General features: G+C 41.2%; 1 long non-coding RNA gene across 2 annotated transcripts; it reads left to right on the plus strand.

Annotated features, from left to right (window-relative positions):
* Positions 1 to 7,577: 7,577 nt before the first annotated feature.
* LOC126994601 (uncharacterized) lies at positions 7,578 to 15,938 on the plus strand. Of its 2 annotated transcripts, none has more exons than XR_007749337.1 (3): positions 7,578 to 7,793; positions 11,483 to 11,563; positions 13,841 to 15,938. It is a non-coding gene; the product is annotated as an uncharacterized LOC126994601 (long non-coding RNA). The 2 variants fall into 2 exon arrangements; XR_007749338.1 differs by lacking the exon at positions 13,841 to 15,938 and adding an exon at positions 13,115 to 13,541.
* The last annotated feature ends 344 nt before the right edge of the window (positions 15,939 to 16,282 follow it).

The raw sequence follows: 16,282 nt of genomic DNA on the forward strand, positions 1-16,282 counted from the left end.
GAGCAGATGAAAGCATCTTGATATAGAGGAGCAGATGAAATCATCTTGATATAGAGGAGCAGATGAAAGCACCTCGTTATTGAGGAGCAGATGAAAGCACCTCGATATTGAGAAGCAGATGAAAGCACCTCGATATTGAGGAGCAGATAAAAGCACCTCGATATTGAGGAGCATATGAAAGCACATCGATATTGAGGAGCAGATGAAAGCACCTCGATATTGAGAAGCAGATGAAAGCACCTCGTTATTGAGGAGCAGATGAAAGCACCTCGATATTGAGAAGCAGATGAAAGCACCTCGATATTGAGGAGCAGATGAAAGCACCTCGATATTGAGGAGCAGATGAAAGCACCTCAATATTGAGGAGCAGATGAAAGTCACTCGATATTGAGGAGCAGATGAAAACACCTCGTTATTGAGGAGCGGATGAAAGCACTTCGATATTGAGGAGCAGATGAAAGCACCTCGTTATTGAGAAGCAGATGAGAGCACCTCGATATTGAGGAGCAGATGAAACCACCTCGATATTGAGGAGCAGGTGAAAGCACTTCGATATTGAGGAGCAGATGAAAGCACCTCAATACTGATGAGCAATTGAAAGCACCTCGTTATTGAGGAGCAGATGAAAGCACCTCGATATTGAGGAGCAGATGAAAGCACCTCGATATTAAGGACCAGATAAAAGCACCTCGATATTGAAGAGCAGATGAAAGCACCTCGATATTGAGGAGCAGATGAAAGCACTTCGATATTGAGGAGCAGATTAAAGCACCTCGATATTGAAGAGCAGATGAAAGCACCACGATATTCAATTTGCTCCCGACGCAGCGAAATGATTGTCGATTCTATATTTGAAGGAGTTGACGGTATTGGAATTTACTTATTTTTAAGGAAGATATTCCCAGTGGGGGATGACTCGGATCGAAAAGAAGCTCCTTCAAATGTCTATTTCATCGACTCGACTGAATGGGTAAACCGTTATTTATAGTTCTTGAGATGGGTTCCTGTTCAAAGAATTGGAGTAGTCGACGTTATTGAACTTTTTCAGGTACTTGAAGACTTGAATCATATTCTCTCGTAGACGTGTTTTCTCAAGTGTAAAGAGATTGAGTCGTTTGAGTCGTTCCTCGTACGGTTAGGCCCTTAAGGTTGTAATCATCTTCGTGGTGCGTCGTTGAATCCTTTCCAGTAAAACAATGTTCTTTCTGTAATTAGGAGACCAGAGCTGTACTGCATACTGTAGGTGCGGTCTTACCATGGAATTATACAAGGATAGCATCACGTCTGGCGCCGTGCACTCAGATTTCTCACTCCGGAACATGATGTTTATTTTGATATCTTTCTGCACAGTGATTCACACGTGTTTCAGGTCATTCCTGATAGTGACTCCAAGATCCTTTTCCTCCTGCATCGCCTGCAGAGGTTTCCCATTCAAGATGTATTTGCAGTTATCATTTCTGGAACCAATGTGGATGATTTTGCATTTGTCAACATTAGAGGACATTTGCCATTTTTCCGACCATTCGATAATTTAATTGAGGTCTTTCTGAATGATTTCGCAGTCGATCTTTGTAAGTGCCTTTCCACTCACTCATCACTCATCAACAAATTTCGATATTGTGGATTCAGTCAGAATTCGAAGAGTTGATATATATATATATATATATATATATATATATATATATATATATATATATATATATATATATATATATATATATATATATATATATATATATATATATATATATATATATATATATATATATATATATATATATATATATATATATATATATATATATATATATATATATATATACGTGGAGGTATTAAGGGTGTACAGGCCCTGAGCCCCGAGCGCGCTGTACTGGTGAGTGAAGGCAGTTTTCGTGGCCTCAGCTGTCAAATCGGCCGCCATATTGTTCAAGCCGTGAGGTAGGAATACGAGGGTGTACCGCGCCTAACATGGAGGACGCTTGCCCTTAGAGTACCGCATCCATGGAGCACCGTAATGTTTTTATTTTATCTTCTTACTGTTTTCCAGCACTTTAACATGCAAGCGGATGAAATTAAAATAATTTCGTAATTTATTAGTGTAAATATACTGTAACAGGTAAGAAAGTACTGTACATGATATCCAAGAAGCGCGGTAATGTATTCATGATAACAAAGAAATGCGGTGAGGACAATTCATCACGTAGATGTGCGGTCTCCTTTCCAAATACAAGTTAGAAAATTGTAGTCGGCAGCATGTACTGCCATCTGCGTTAGTCTGTCGGCCGCTCATGGAGGTACATCCATTTAGCCACTCCTCTCCAGCTTGAACAACATGACTGACAGTTTAGTGCTTCAAACCGCGAGACTCCATACCCCCTGTATATATATATATATATATATATATATATATATATATATATATATATATATATATATATATATATATATATATATATATATATATATATATATATATTTATATATATATACACACATGATAAAGAAAATGGGTTCCCCATATATATATATATATATATATATATATATATATATATATATATATATATATATATATATATATATATATATATATATATATATATATATATATATATATATATATATATATATATATATATATATATATATGATATATATATAATCAAAAATATGTTCCCTCACTGTTCCCTCACCCTGACCTGAGGGGCTCCTATAGTGACTGGAAGCCAATCAGGAAGGCTGTCCGTTGAGTAGTACTCGTTGTTTATGATGGTAGGCCAATCTCTTATCACGCGATCAGATTGGCTCAATACTCCGCCAGTGGAGTTTCTTAAGGAGTCGCTCGTGCGGTACCTTGTCGAAGGCTTTTTGAAAGTCCAGGTATATAACATCACTTGGGATGTGGGCATCCCAGTTCTTATATATACCTTGGAAGAAGTCTAAAAAAATCGTTAGGCAGGAGCGCTTGTTTCTGAAGCCTTACTGGGTGTCGGAGATTGCATTATTGTCTTCTAGAAGCTTAACAAGTTTGTTTGTAATGATCTTTTCGAGTATTTCTCCTGCCACTGATGTCAAACTTATGGGCCTGTAGTAGAATGCTACGCTTTTTTCTCCTCTTTTGAAGATCGGTGTTACGTTCGCCATCTTCCACTCTTCCGGGACCTTATTCAGTTGAACTGACCGGTTGAACATATTAGTGAGTGGTTGACTTATTTGTTGTTTAAGCTCTTTTAATAACCGCGGGGACAAACTGTCAGGCCCCCTTGACTTGTTCGTGTCGAGTTTGTCCAAATACTTTTTCACTTCTCCGCGGGTCAGGGCCCTCAGCAATGGTTTCGATGTCCCCGACTGTGAATACGGATGCTAACTTAGTGTTGAGGGTTCTGGCCTTCTGTTTACTGTCCCGAGTTACTGATCCAGTCTCGTCTGTCAGGGGACCAGTATTGGATATATGTTTTTCGATCTGATGTATGTGAATAGTTTTTTGGAGTTGGTCTTGATGTTGCGCGCTATTTGTGTATCATAGTTGCGTTTACTACCTTCTGATAACGGGCGACAAGCTTTTAGGCTGGTGTGGTACTGTGTGCGGGCTTCGGCAGTGTCATTCTCTTTCATTAGATTATAACTTTTCTTTTTTTAAGTTTACCTCCCATTTGAGTTCTCTGGACATTCACGGTGGATCTACGGCACCATTTACTCGCCTGTGTTTCGTAGGCACTGTAGCCTTCTCTACTCCCAAAAGCTTATCTTTGAAGTCGTTCCACACGTTGTCATTGTTATTGTCGGTGAGGTTAAGTTGGTCCCAGGTCGCAGAAGAAGCAGCTCACGGAGCTAGGTTGAAATTTGATTTTTGTAGTCTGGTATCACTGACAGATTGTCTACGAGTTTGTGACATATGTTGACATTAAAACAGTTTAGTGGTGATCGCAATCATGAATTTTCTCACCATTTTCACAGTCGCGAATGAGGTCAGGGATCGCTTACTAATACCAAATCCGGCAGATTGTTTTCTCTTGTCAGTTGAGTTACAACAGAGTGAGGAACAGATCCTTAACCATTTCTATAAGTCTGTTATTACTTATCAAGAAGAGGAGGAGAAAGAGGAGGAGGAGGAAGAGAAAGAAGAAGAAAGAAGAAGAAGAGAAAGAAGAAGAAGAAAGAAGAAGAAAAGAGAAACAAGACGAAAAAAAGAAGACAAGAAGAAAAAAAGAGGAACAAGAAGAAGCAGAAAATTCATAAAAAAGCTCTACCGCCTCCTCCTCCTTATGCTTGTTTTCCAACTGTTTCCATGTTTCCTGCTTGATTAGGAGTGTTCATGAACTTGTGTAATGAATAAGCTCAACACCAGGGAGAGGAGGAAGGGAGGAGGAAGAAATTGCAAGAAAAAGAAAGAGAGAGAGAAGACAGAGAGAGAGCGAGAGAGACAGAGAGAGAGAGACTGTCTGTAATTGGAAGACTCATCATTAAAACTCTGCTTTCTAATGACGATAATCGAGCTAATGAAGATACACGTGCAGTACATATGTTCGATTACTGCTGCTTCTTTTCTTTAGCGTTCTGTCCTCCTTTCATTGTTTATGCCCCTCGCTTCCACACTCCACCACAGATTATAACTATTAGTCTCTTCATCTTGACAAGGCATTATCTCCTTTTCTTCACCATTTCCTTCGCTTCCTCTTCTTCTCAATGTCTGTGTGTGTGTGTGTGGGGGGTATGTATGTGGTGTGCGTGTGTGTGTGTGTGTGTAGGTACATGTATGTGGTGTGCAGGCGGGCGAGGAGCAGGCCGGGGGCACATGGCATTGTTGGGCATTCAGTTGCGTTCTCGGCGTGTCATGGCGTAGACCCTCCTCCCGATTACTCGGCATCCTGCACTGCGCTGTTGGTCTGTTTCCGCTTTTCCTTGGGGACAGCCCCACCAGCCACGCGTCCCCTACAATTTTGTATATAAATCGCTCGTAGCGCTGGTGCCAGAACCGGTTGGGTTTCTTTATCTGTGTGCCCGTTTTCTGGCGTTGTAACGGCCCATCAGCAAGTATCCGCATGAAATCTGTGACGAGAATACCTCACATGACTTCTGGGACTCTGCGACGCCATACATGCCTGACATAAAGTGCAGGCAGCAAACTGTGGGTCATTTTCGGCATATAATCCCGTGGAGGCAAGACGTTAAACATAACGCCACAGAACTCTTCAGTGCTGCTGCTCCCGCCATCAGCCCTCGGGACATCACCATCGAGGGGCCGCCCGGTGATTATGACGAAAAAGGGAGACACACGCAGACCCTTGAATGTGGCATTGCTGGGTTATTGCCGCACCGGTGGCCTAGGGCAGCAGTCCTTCACCCGCTTCTTCCGAACGCCGCATTACACGTAAAGAATGACTTGGAATCAAATAATTGTCTTGATGTTAATTAGTTTTTTTTAAGGAATTTATAAATAGGTAACAGCGAACATGATCTGATTTGTCGTAACTCAGTTGTGTTGATCTACGGAAAAGAATATACAATGACTTCTTGGTGTGGTTACCTGGATGGCTGAAGGCTTCCTTGACATTTTTTTTCTCAACAAAGGAAAGTTCCTAGTGTATTAATCTCTTGTGAACTATGACAGCTATGCTTCTAAAAAACAAAAATATTAATAGATGTCAGGTTAGTTATTGACAGATACGAACAGTTCAGTGCGGTGACCGATGGTGCACCTCTGAAGGCCCTCACCTGTTCTCCCTCACCAATCCTCTCACTGGTATCCACAGGGAGCCGCGAGGCCGCCTACAAGTACGCGGTGACCAGCTCGGGAGTCACCCACAGCGTCACGACCGCTTGCTCCCTTTGTGACTCCCTTAGATAAGGTCTTTTGCTGTCACCACGAGTGACCGCCGGTGGAGCGACATTTCTGACAGACCGACTAATATATTCTAAACACATCCCGACTTTAGAAACACATCTACTGCCCTGTGTGTGTCTGTGTGTGTGTGTGTGTGTGTGTGTGTGTGTGTGTGTGTGTGTGTGTGTGTGTGTGTGTGTCCGTCCTTCCGTCCGTCCGACTGCTGCAATATTTCCATGGTCCTCGTCATTTCAGGGATGAAGTGAGATCTTTGCTATATTTCGAATTTTATTATATGACAAATACATACATTCATTGTTTCGATATGTCATACAAAAGGCTGATATTCGGCAAACAACTGTATTTACACTTAGATGTGGCCTCATAATTGCGTCACAAACCACAGGTTGCAGCTTCACGGGCATGACGGACAGGGCAACCAGTTTTCTACGACTGTTATTTTTCCTCTGGCGAGCTGGAGATAACTTGAAACTACAAACCTTGCTGTGATGCCCATAACACCCACGAGCGTGCTACATGTAAGCTGTCCTGAAGTTTATATATATATATATATATATATATATATATATATATATATATATATATATATATATATATATATATATATATATATATATATAATATATATATATATATATATATATATATATATATATATATATATATATATATATATATATATATATATATATATATATATATATATATATATATATATATATATATATATATATATATATATATATATATATATATATATATATATATATATATATATATATATATATATATATATATATATATATATATATATATATATATATATATATATATATATATATATATATATATATATATATATATATATATATATATATATATATATATATATATATATATATATATACATCTTTCTTATGCAGTAATGCACTTGTAATAAAGCTATGATCGGTGCCTTCGTGGTGAATTGGTTAAAATGATTGACTACTAATCTGAGGGCCTGGGTTCGAATCCCGGCCTAAGTAATCGGCGCCCAGCCCAACCTGCTGTTTGCCCTCCTTTTCTGGCTGGTCGACAAATGAGTACTTACCTGGAGAAACCTGGAGAAGGTAAACTGTGGTTTATATATATACCACAAGCCCAGAAGCCAATGAGGAGATGAGCACCGCGGCAAGGCTCAGCTGTAGCGTATACTCCCTTGAATCTCCTAGTGTCTACCTACCTAACTACCTAACTAACTAACTTCTAGTAATTAACCATCTAACGATCTAACAAACTAACTGTTAAACTATCTATTAAACTAACCATTCAACTATAATTATAAGTAACTATACTCGCCGCACAATTAAGAGGCGAAATGGGGGCCCCTTCACCCTTCCCTCAGGGCGCATGGATATGATTGTGTGTGTGTGTGTGTGTGTGTGTGTGTGTGTGTGTGTGTGTGTGTGTGTGTGTGTGTGTGTGTGTGCTTGGAGGCGCCCTGAGATGATGTTATTTTGCCAACTACGGATAATTCTCTCTCTCTCTCTCTCTCTCTCTCTCTCTCTCTCTCTCTCTCTCTCTCTCTCTCTCTCTCTCTCTCTCTCTCTCTCTCTCTCTCTCTCTCTCTCTCTCTCTCTTATATTCATAGCTATCAGGTGCTCCTTGCCGCTTACTCAATAATTCTGGGAACGTCTGAGCACACAAGGGGGCATTTTTATGTACGAGTATGTGTATGGGAGGGGAGGACCTAAGATGGGCATTAAAGTTAAAAATAGAAACAGCTTGCTAATTTTCTTTATGGGATCAGCTAACACTTTCGAATCGGTGCTCGACCCAGGCCTGGAGCACCGCTTCACGAGGAAGTAAATCTTCATTACCGACGAGACGAGCGGCGAGGCGGCACCGCAGCTCCAGGCAGGGCGGCGGCTCCTCCGACACCCGCGTCATGCCCTTCAGCTTCCAGCAGGTGAGTCCCGAGCAGGTTTTTTCATTCTGAAGCATCCTGTGCAGTCACCGTGACAGTCACGCAGTACTTGATCTTTGTTGATAGAATATTCAATGCTAATCGAATTCAGGTGGACGCTAATATGTTTGAATAATTATATTTGTATTTAGATGTTTTTGATAAGATTTGACAATGTTAGCACTGATTGAAAAAGGACGCATGACTAGAGAGGTAGCTCACAAAAGGTACCAGAGCCTTCAAACTAATGCTAATTATGAACTTTACATTTCTGCCCGAAATCGTGCCAAATCTATTCTCCGACTAACCAAAAATTCTTTCATTAATAGAAAATGTCAAAACCTTGCTTTCTCTAACTCTTCCCGTGACTTCTGGCATCTAGCCATAAACATCTCCTCCAACTTCACTTCTTCATCTTTCCCTCCACTCCTCAGTCCTGACGGCAACACTGCCGTCTCATCTATCTCTAAGGCTGAACTCTTCTCTCAAACTTTTTCTAAAAACTCCACTCTGGACGATTCTGGGCATATTCCTCCTACTCATCCCCCCTCTGACTCCTTTATGCCTGTTATAAAGATTCTTCAAAATGATGTTTTCTATGCCCTCTCTGGCCTCAATCCTCAGAAGGCTTATGGACCTGATGGAGTGCCTCCTATTGTCCTTAAAAACTGTGCCTCCGTGCTGTCACCCTGCCTGGTCAAACTCTTTCGCCTCTGCCTGTCAACATCTACCTTTCCTTCTTGCTGGAAGTATGCCTTCATACAGCCTGTACAAGAAGGGTGACCGCTCCAATCCCTCAAACTACCGTCCTATTGCTTTACTTTCTTGTCTATCTAAAGCTTTTGAATCAATCCTTAACCGGAAGATTCAAAAGCACCTTTCCACTTCTGACCTTCTATCTGATCGCCAGTATGGGTTCCGCAAGGGGCGTTCTACTGTTGATCTCCCTTCTTAACTGACTCTTGGTCATCCTCTCTTAGCCGTTTCGGTGAAACTTTTGCTATTGCGCTGGACATATCAAAAGCTTTTGATAGGGTCTGGCACAAATCTTTGCTTTCAAAACTACCCTCCTACGGTTTCTATCCTTCTCTCTGTACCTTTATCTCCAGTTTCCTTTCTGACCGTTCTATTTCTGCCGTGGTAGACGGTCACTGTTCTTCCCCTAAATCTATTAACAGTGGTGTACCACAGGGTTCTGTCCTATCTCCCACTCTTTTTCTGTTGTTCATTGATGATCTTCTTTCCAAAACGAACTGTCCTATCCATTCCTACGCCGATGATTCCACTCTGCATTATTCAACTTCTTTTAATAGAAGACCCACCCTTCAGAAACTTAACGACTCAAGGCTGGAGACTGCAGAACGCTTAGCCTCAGACCGTACTATTATTTCCGATTGGGGCAAGAAGAACCTGGTGTCCTTCAACGCCTCAAAAACACAGTTTCTCCACCTATCCACTCGACACAATCTTCCAAACAACTATCCCCTATTCTTTGACAACACCCAGCTATCACCTTCCTCAACACTAAACATTCTCGGTCTATCCTTAACTCAAAATCTCAACTGGAAACTTCATATCTCATCTCTTACTAAATCAGCTTCCTCTAGGCTGGGCGTTTTGTACCGTCTCCGCCAGTTCTTCTCCCCTGCACAGTTGCTGTCCATATACAGGGGCCTTGTCCGCCCTCGTATGGGGTATGCATCTCATGTGTGGGGGGGCTCCACTCACACAGCTCTTCTGGACAGAGTGGAGGCTAAGGCTCTTCGTCTCATCAGCTCTCCTCCTCATACTGATAGTCTTCTACCTCTTAAATTCCGCCGCAATGTTGCCTCTCTTTCTATCTTCTATCGATATTTCCACGCTGACTGCTCTTCTGAACTTGCTAACTGCATGCCTCCCCCCTCCATGGCCCCGCTGCACTCGACTTTCTACTCATGCTCATCCCTATACTGTCCAAACCCCTTATGCAAGAGTTAACCAGCATGTTCACTCTTTCATCCCTCACGCTGGTAAACTCTGGAACAATCTTCCTTCATCTGTATTTCCTCCTGCCTACGACTTAAACTCTTTCAAGAGGAGGGTATCAGGACACCTCTCCTCCCAAAACTGACCTATCTTTCGGCCACCTCTTTGGATTCTTTTTAGGAGCAGTGAGTAGCGGGCTTTTTTTTTCATTAATGTTTGCTTTTTGTGTGCCCTTGAACTGTCTCCTTTGCTGTAAAAAAAAAAAAAAAAAAAAAGATTCAAGTGTTCGAATTTTTAAGCTTTTCTACACGTGTCGTTCTCAATCAGGCTTGTTTGGCGTGCGTGGCACACACACACACACACACACACACACACACACACACACACACACACACACACACACAGTCTATATATGACGTTATGTATTCATGGCAACTGTTCCAACCAAATACCTAACAAGCCAACAGTAATGAATGTTGACTATTCAATCAGTAAATCAGCGGAACGAGGCACGCCGGATGGTGTTATTAACCGTTAAATAATATGAATGAATCCAGTAGTTTACTTAATAGGTAGTCTATATGTTAATAAGAAAACATCACGCTTCACGCTGACAAGCCTTATTCTCGAAAATATCTTATCCGTTCACTATAGTTCGACTTTAATATTTGAACTTTGTATATTAGGATATTTGTCAATCTCTTTCTTGGCACAATGTTAATAGATTAACATTTTAATGATCGTCAGACGGCAACATCCTCCATTCTGTCCTTACGACCCCCCCCCCCCCCCTACACACACACACTAGTACAAGGGCGATAAGGAAGGAACCTCGCAGAGGCTTAATTTCCATGATCAAGCAGCCTTTGTGTCCTCTTCTGAACATACACTGAGAGATCCAGTACGATCATTTGCTGTGTTGTGGCACCTCTCCAGGCGACTGAGAGCCTAATAACAACACCCAGACAAGTCACTACGCGAGATGCCGTGCGGCGAACGGAAACTGAACCGATGGTTGAAGCTTCGGTTCGTGGGTAGTTGCTAGATGTCTGGTAATCAAGAATTCTAGAAGGCTCTACATCCAAGCATGGGGACTATGTAGTATCCTTGCAGTTAACAGACCACAGTCTTGCAGATGCACTGGCGAGGTAATGTGCCTGGCTTTGCGTTAAACTGTAGTCCTCCCTCCCGGCCCATCATAATTTGCTGACCGCATGGGTGAGTGGCACCTCTTCCATCATTTTGCTGCCGATATGTGCTCAAAAATAAAGCAAAAAACACCACAACGCGACTTAATTAGGGATGCAGACATATGGGTGAGTTTAAAACATTCCCAGAACACTAACAGACCGTCGTGTCCCGTACATCGATGTGTGTGTGTGTGTGTGTGTGTGAGACTGGTGACTGTAGCTCAGCGGTGCGTCAGTGAACGGTTTATATCAAGGGTAGGCAAGCCTCTTTGGCTCAGATGTCGGGGTGCAGCGGGCGAGGCCCCAGTGAGTCGATTTGTTGCCACGCTGTTACCCTTTCCTTGTCAGTATATTTTATTTCCTGAATATGCTTTTCATTTATATATGGTGTGTGAAAAACACCATAAAATAAAACCTTTCTAGAATAAATGTTTTTTATACAATAACACAGCCTGGAAGGATTGTCTAGCATATAGGCTATTCCTTTTCTCCACATAGGTATATCACACAGGTATATACTTTTTTATATACCCCCAGCAGACGAGCGGCTGAACAGACACTCCCCGGGATGACTGAACGACAGCCAGGCTGGACTGAATGATCCAGCAGTTGCTGCAGGTTAGTGATTGTCACTGCTTAACACACACACACACACACACACACACACACACACACGTATGGAAGTGGATTTTCTATAGGTAGGTAGACTGATAAAGAGGTAGACCTAACCAGGTGAAAATATTAATATATAAATCTAATTACACAAAGAATTTTACCCTAGTATATATTTTGCTTATTGTTCATTATCTTCATTTGCATGAAATGCTGAGCAGCCATTATGAAGGTGCATCGAGGGAGGGAGATAGTTAACTAGTCATTGCCCTGGGTTATCAGTGATCCTGATCATGGGCTGCATTTCGTTCGTATGAATAGGCCAGCTGGGTCGTGTGTCCAGGCAGGGACATTTTGGAACAGTGGAATCTTGACTGCGACACGGACCAAAGTTAGCATCGCGATTGCTGTTTACCTGTTTGGGTCTTGTCATATGACACATAGACATGCACTGCTGGCCTTCTATCCCGTACAATGCATGTTTTATTCCCAGAGGATAGTAACTAGATGGTTAGGTACTTGTTGCCAGGGACCGACACTTGAGTGGCAATCCGGGGGTCAGGACTCAGGAGTGGGCTGGACAGGTCAAATTTGGCACAGTTGCACCGTAAGTTAATTGGCTCGAATTTTGAACACGACAATGTTATCAAATTTATTAGTGTGGTGACGCAACCTTAATAATTGTTCCCAGCACCATAGATGTGCCTAGCCTGGGCCATCCCGTCTGATCATTTATAATTATATGGGCCATTAAGTATTAGACGGACCAGTCAGAGGGCAATAACTAATAATATTTGCCTCCTTAACCTTTGCAAATGGTAACTTAAAAACAATATGTTGCAGTTTGTCATAGTTCCCAAACAAGGGCCTTTTGAATATATTTTTGTTAGTGAAACAGAAACAGTGTTGCAGTTTGTCATAGTTCCCAAACAAGGGCCTTTTAAGTATATTTTTGTTAGTGAAACTATTATAAATACAAGTATTACTGCATGTCACTCCTGGAGACTGTATTCCTAGTAATACTGACGGCATATAGGCTTTGAAGGAGGGTCATTAGTTTTCTTCATATTTATCTTCAGACCTGAATACTTTCAAACTGTGTAATCTCCTTGATATTTTTTTTTCAAAATAATTCAGTAAGACTATAGCAACCGTAGTTGTGGAGGAGCAACACAGAACCTGATGATTGGTTAGAGAATGAATATGATGAAAACCAGAGTTTACCTTCCCCAGGTTTCCATTTATCAAGCATCCTGAAAGGGAGGATGAACAGCTAGGTGGGCTGAGTTTTTAACACAGGCACACACATTCAGGAGACCGTTGGAAGTAGACTTTGGGTAACCCGCATGGTACACAGCCTTTATGTGAATGTGTTCCTGCCCATCAACATTTATTCAGGCTTTGGGAATTCTGATTCTGAAAGCATTTTGTATATACTTGAGCTACTTTATTAAACTCAAGTATAGGAATTTCTGAACTAATTATAAGGTCTTTTCAAAGGCTTCTCATCATGATTTACTCCCACACATTTCGTTTTCTTTATTTACTTATCTACAGTTACACTGGGACTTTCCAAATACAGCAAAACATACTCGCCACCTTCCTCTTGGCCACCCTGACTGTTGTGCAATTCCATGTAGGTAAATTCTTTACGTACGTAACTACCTCTTCCATATTATTTGTGACATTCACAAGAGCAAACAACTGGTATCTGCCAATGCCCAGTCTACTGGTTGTGTTCATGTTTCTGCTGTTCTTCCAGCTTGTCCATGCTAGATTTAGATCAGATATCAGACAATTTTAAGCTCAGTTATCCCAGCTCTGTCATCTACGTAGTTTTCTTCCTAATCTTTGTACTCCATCAGGTTTTCTGTTTCATTTGTTTACTGCCACTGATCATGGGTATATTTCCAGGAACTTTAGTCAGTTTGCCATTTGCTTTTCTTATATTTCATCCAGTCACATTAATTAGAAATTTTGATTATACAAATTGATTTAATAACCCATTTCCCTGAGCATAGGGATAGTGGAGTGTTGCTACTTATGTGACAAAAATTGGTAAGGAATATATGAGTAGGTCTAAGATTATTGTTAAAGGTCAGTGGCTCTGGAGAAGAACTGGAGCAATTTTAAAATAAAACAAGATTAATTATCCCATCAGTATATTAATGAATAACAAATGCATTATTAAAACCTTTGTAACAATCAAATTAAAGTTTTTAATGACATTGCAGCATGTCGAGGGTGGAGGGCTATTCTAATATTGGTGTTACTTTCCTTCAGGTATGGCCAGGTGTTGCAACCCTCCAATAAGCACCTGTACCAATCTGGATAGAGATGTGTAGTTCACAGTGTAAGGACAATCCAGTTGTCTGTCAAACATCTGGCACTGTTCCCCAAAAGAGCTGACAAACTCCGAGCCAAGTTGTTTTTTTTTCTTTACACTCTGGCCTATAGCGCTGGTAGGCTTTCTTCAGGGGCCTGGTGGTCGACCCAAGCCCGTCACGGCGCAGGCAAGTCTTTATAGCAGCACCATTTATTCTTGGCTCATGCTGCCCGCCGGAGCTCATTCTTGATTCACTTGGACAGTTCCTCTAGAGTTGGGGTTGATAGGTGATCTTCAGGATAGCACGTGGGTAGCCTTATGCCACTTGGCAATGACTGAAAAATCCCAGGTGGTAGCAGAGAATTTGAACCCGCATTGTCCAGAACTTGGTGAACGCAGAACCTGCACACTAACCATTCAGCCACTGCCTCTCTGTTCCAACATGAGTAAAAAAATGAGAGGCCAGAAGAGAGTGGTTGATTTCAAATGGAGAAGTGTCTAGATAGGCAGGAGGAAATAGATGAAGGAAGGCTGCTCTGGAGTTAACCTGCATAAGGAATTAGGATAGTATAGAGACGAGTAGAACGTTATGTAAAAAGGGACCACAGTAGAGGTGGAGGCATGCAGTTAGCAAGCATAGAAGGGCAATCATCATGAAAATGTCTGTAGAAGACAGAGGGGCAACATTGCAGCAGAGTTTGCTTTAGAAGAAGAGAGTTTAGGTTTGACTCCATCGAGTCCAAAACAGCTATGTGAGTGAAGCCCCTCCTATATGAAATGCGCTCTCCATACGAGGACAGACAAGGCCCCTGGATATCATTTGTGAGGGGTAAAAAACTGAAAGACTAATACAGAACACACAACTTCAAAGAAGCTGATTTAGGAAGAGGTGAGATGAAATTATGAGGATAGACCAAATATGTTTATTGTTTAAGTGGACAGCTGAGTATAGTCATAGAATAGGGAACAGATGTTCGGAATTCTATCCCTCTGTTTTTATATCGTGTTTCCTTTCAAGCTGATCTATCTATGCTGTGGTAATCCTGCCACTGTCTTCCTCTAAACCTCTCAGCACCTGTATTCTGTACGTCTATTTTATTTCCCTCTCTGAGGAAAAAGTCAATTTCTCCGCCTATCAACTGAACAAATTTTATCGTCTATTCCCTAGTCTTCGACCACACTCAGCAGCCCCCTTCCCCTACACTAAATATTCTCTGTCTATCCTTAACTCAAAACATTAACTGAAAACTTATTTCCTCTCTTGCTAAATCAGATTCTTCGAGGTTATGCATTTGTATTGTTTTCACCAGCTCTATTCCCCCTCACACATGCTGTCCACTTACAAGGGTCTTTTCTGTCCTCATATGGAGTATGACAGAAGTCTTAGACAAATGGTGGAAAATTCTGTAGGATCAAGGTCATGGGCACGAGAGGAAGTGACATCTTGGCATACATAGATGCAGCATCCAGCTTGGATTGAAAGCTGGGATGAAGATAGCAAGAGACATACATCACGGCAGCCACTAATGGACTGGAGTTGTCCAAGAAACCCCCCAAAGAAAGCCTACCATCACTACCGACGATTACTGTCAGTAGCCCCAGAGAACCGTGTTTCAGTTAAGATGAAGAGGTAAAGGAAGAGGAGGTAAAAGAGGAGAGATGATGTTCTACAGGATGGAAACGGAAGCAAAGATCGTGAATGTTGCAAAATTTGGAAAAAAAAGGTGAGTTATCAGGACAGCTGTGTACTATAGGTTTGTTATGTCACTGCACAATACATTCAATAAGCTGTAACTTAAAATAATTTGTATCTTTTGAAACTAGATGCTTATAATATTTCTCCAGAGGCTGCCTGAGTTATTACTTAGTACAATTTTGAAGACCTATAAACATTTCCAGCTGTTCTTTACTGCATATTAATAATGATTTGTATTGTTAGATAACTATATCAAAATTCAAATCTAGAGACAGCTGCCATTAAATTGAGGTTTTGCATATTTTTGAGTTTCACTGTAGAAAGTACCATGAATCAATATATTTTGTAGACTTTGTTCACTTGTGTCATCTCTGTACCATCAAAATTCCAGACTGACTTTCACAATGTATACAACAAGCTGAAAATTTTACAATACCTTGGAAGAAGGAAGGCTGGGAGGATCGAGGCAGGCACGGGCAGTATACTGGCAGGAGTGAGGACAGCACAGCCTCTACCATGATTGAGTTCAGAAGAGCAGACTTCAGGGCAGGCTGATGATATACGTGACCCTCTGCAAAATTTACATTGAGTCACATTTTTATGTAGTAGTACTATACCCATCTATCTCAATGCCATGTTCCCTCAAGGGAGCAGTCACTTTTTATTTTTTTATTTTTTTTTACGTTGTTGCCTATTGCGCCGG

Source organism: Eriocheir sinensis, unplaced genomic scaffold, assembly GCF_024679095.1.
Source record: "Eriocheir sinensis breed Jianghai 21 unplaced genomic scaffold, ASM2467909v1 Scaffold83, whole genome shotgun sequence".
NCBI lineage: Eukaryota > Metazoa > Arthropoda > Malacostraca > Decapoda > Varunidae > Eriocheir > Eriocheir sinensis.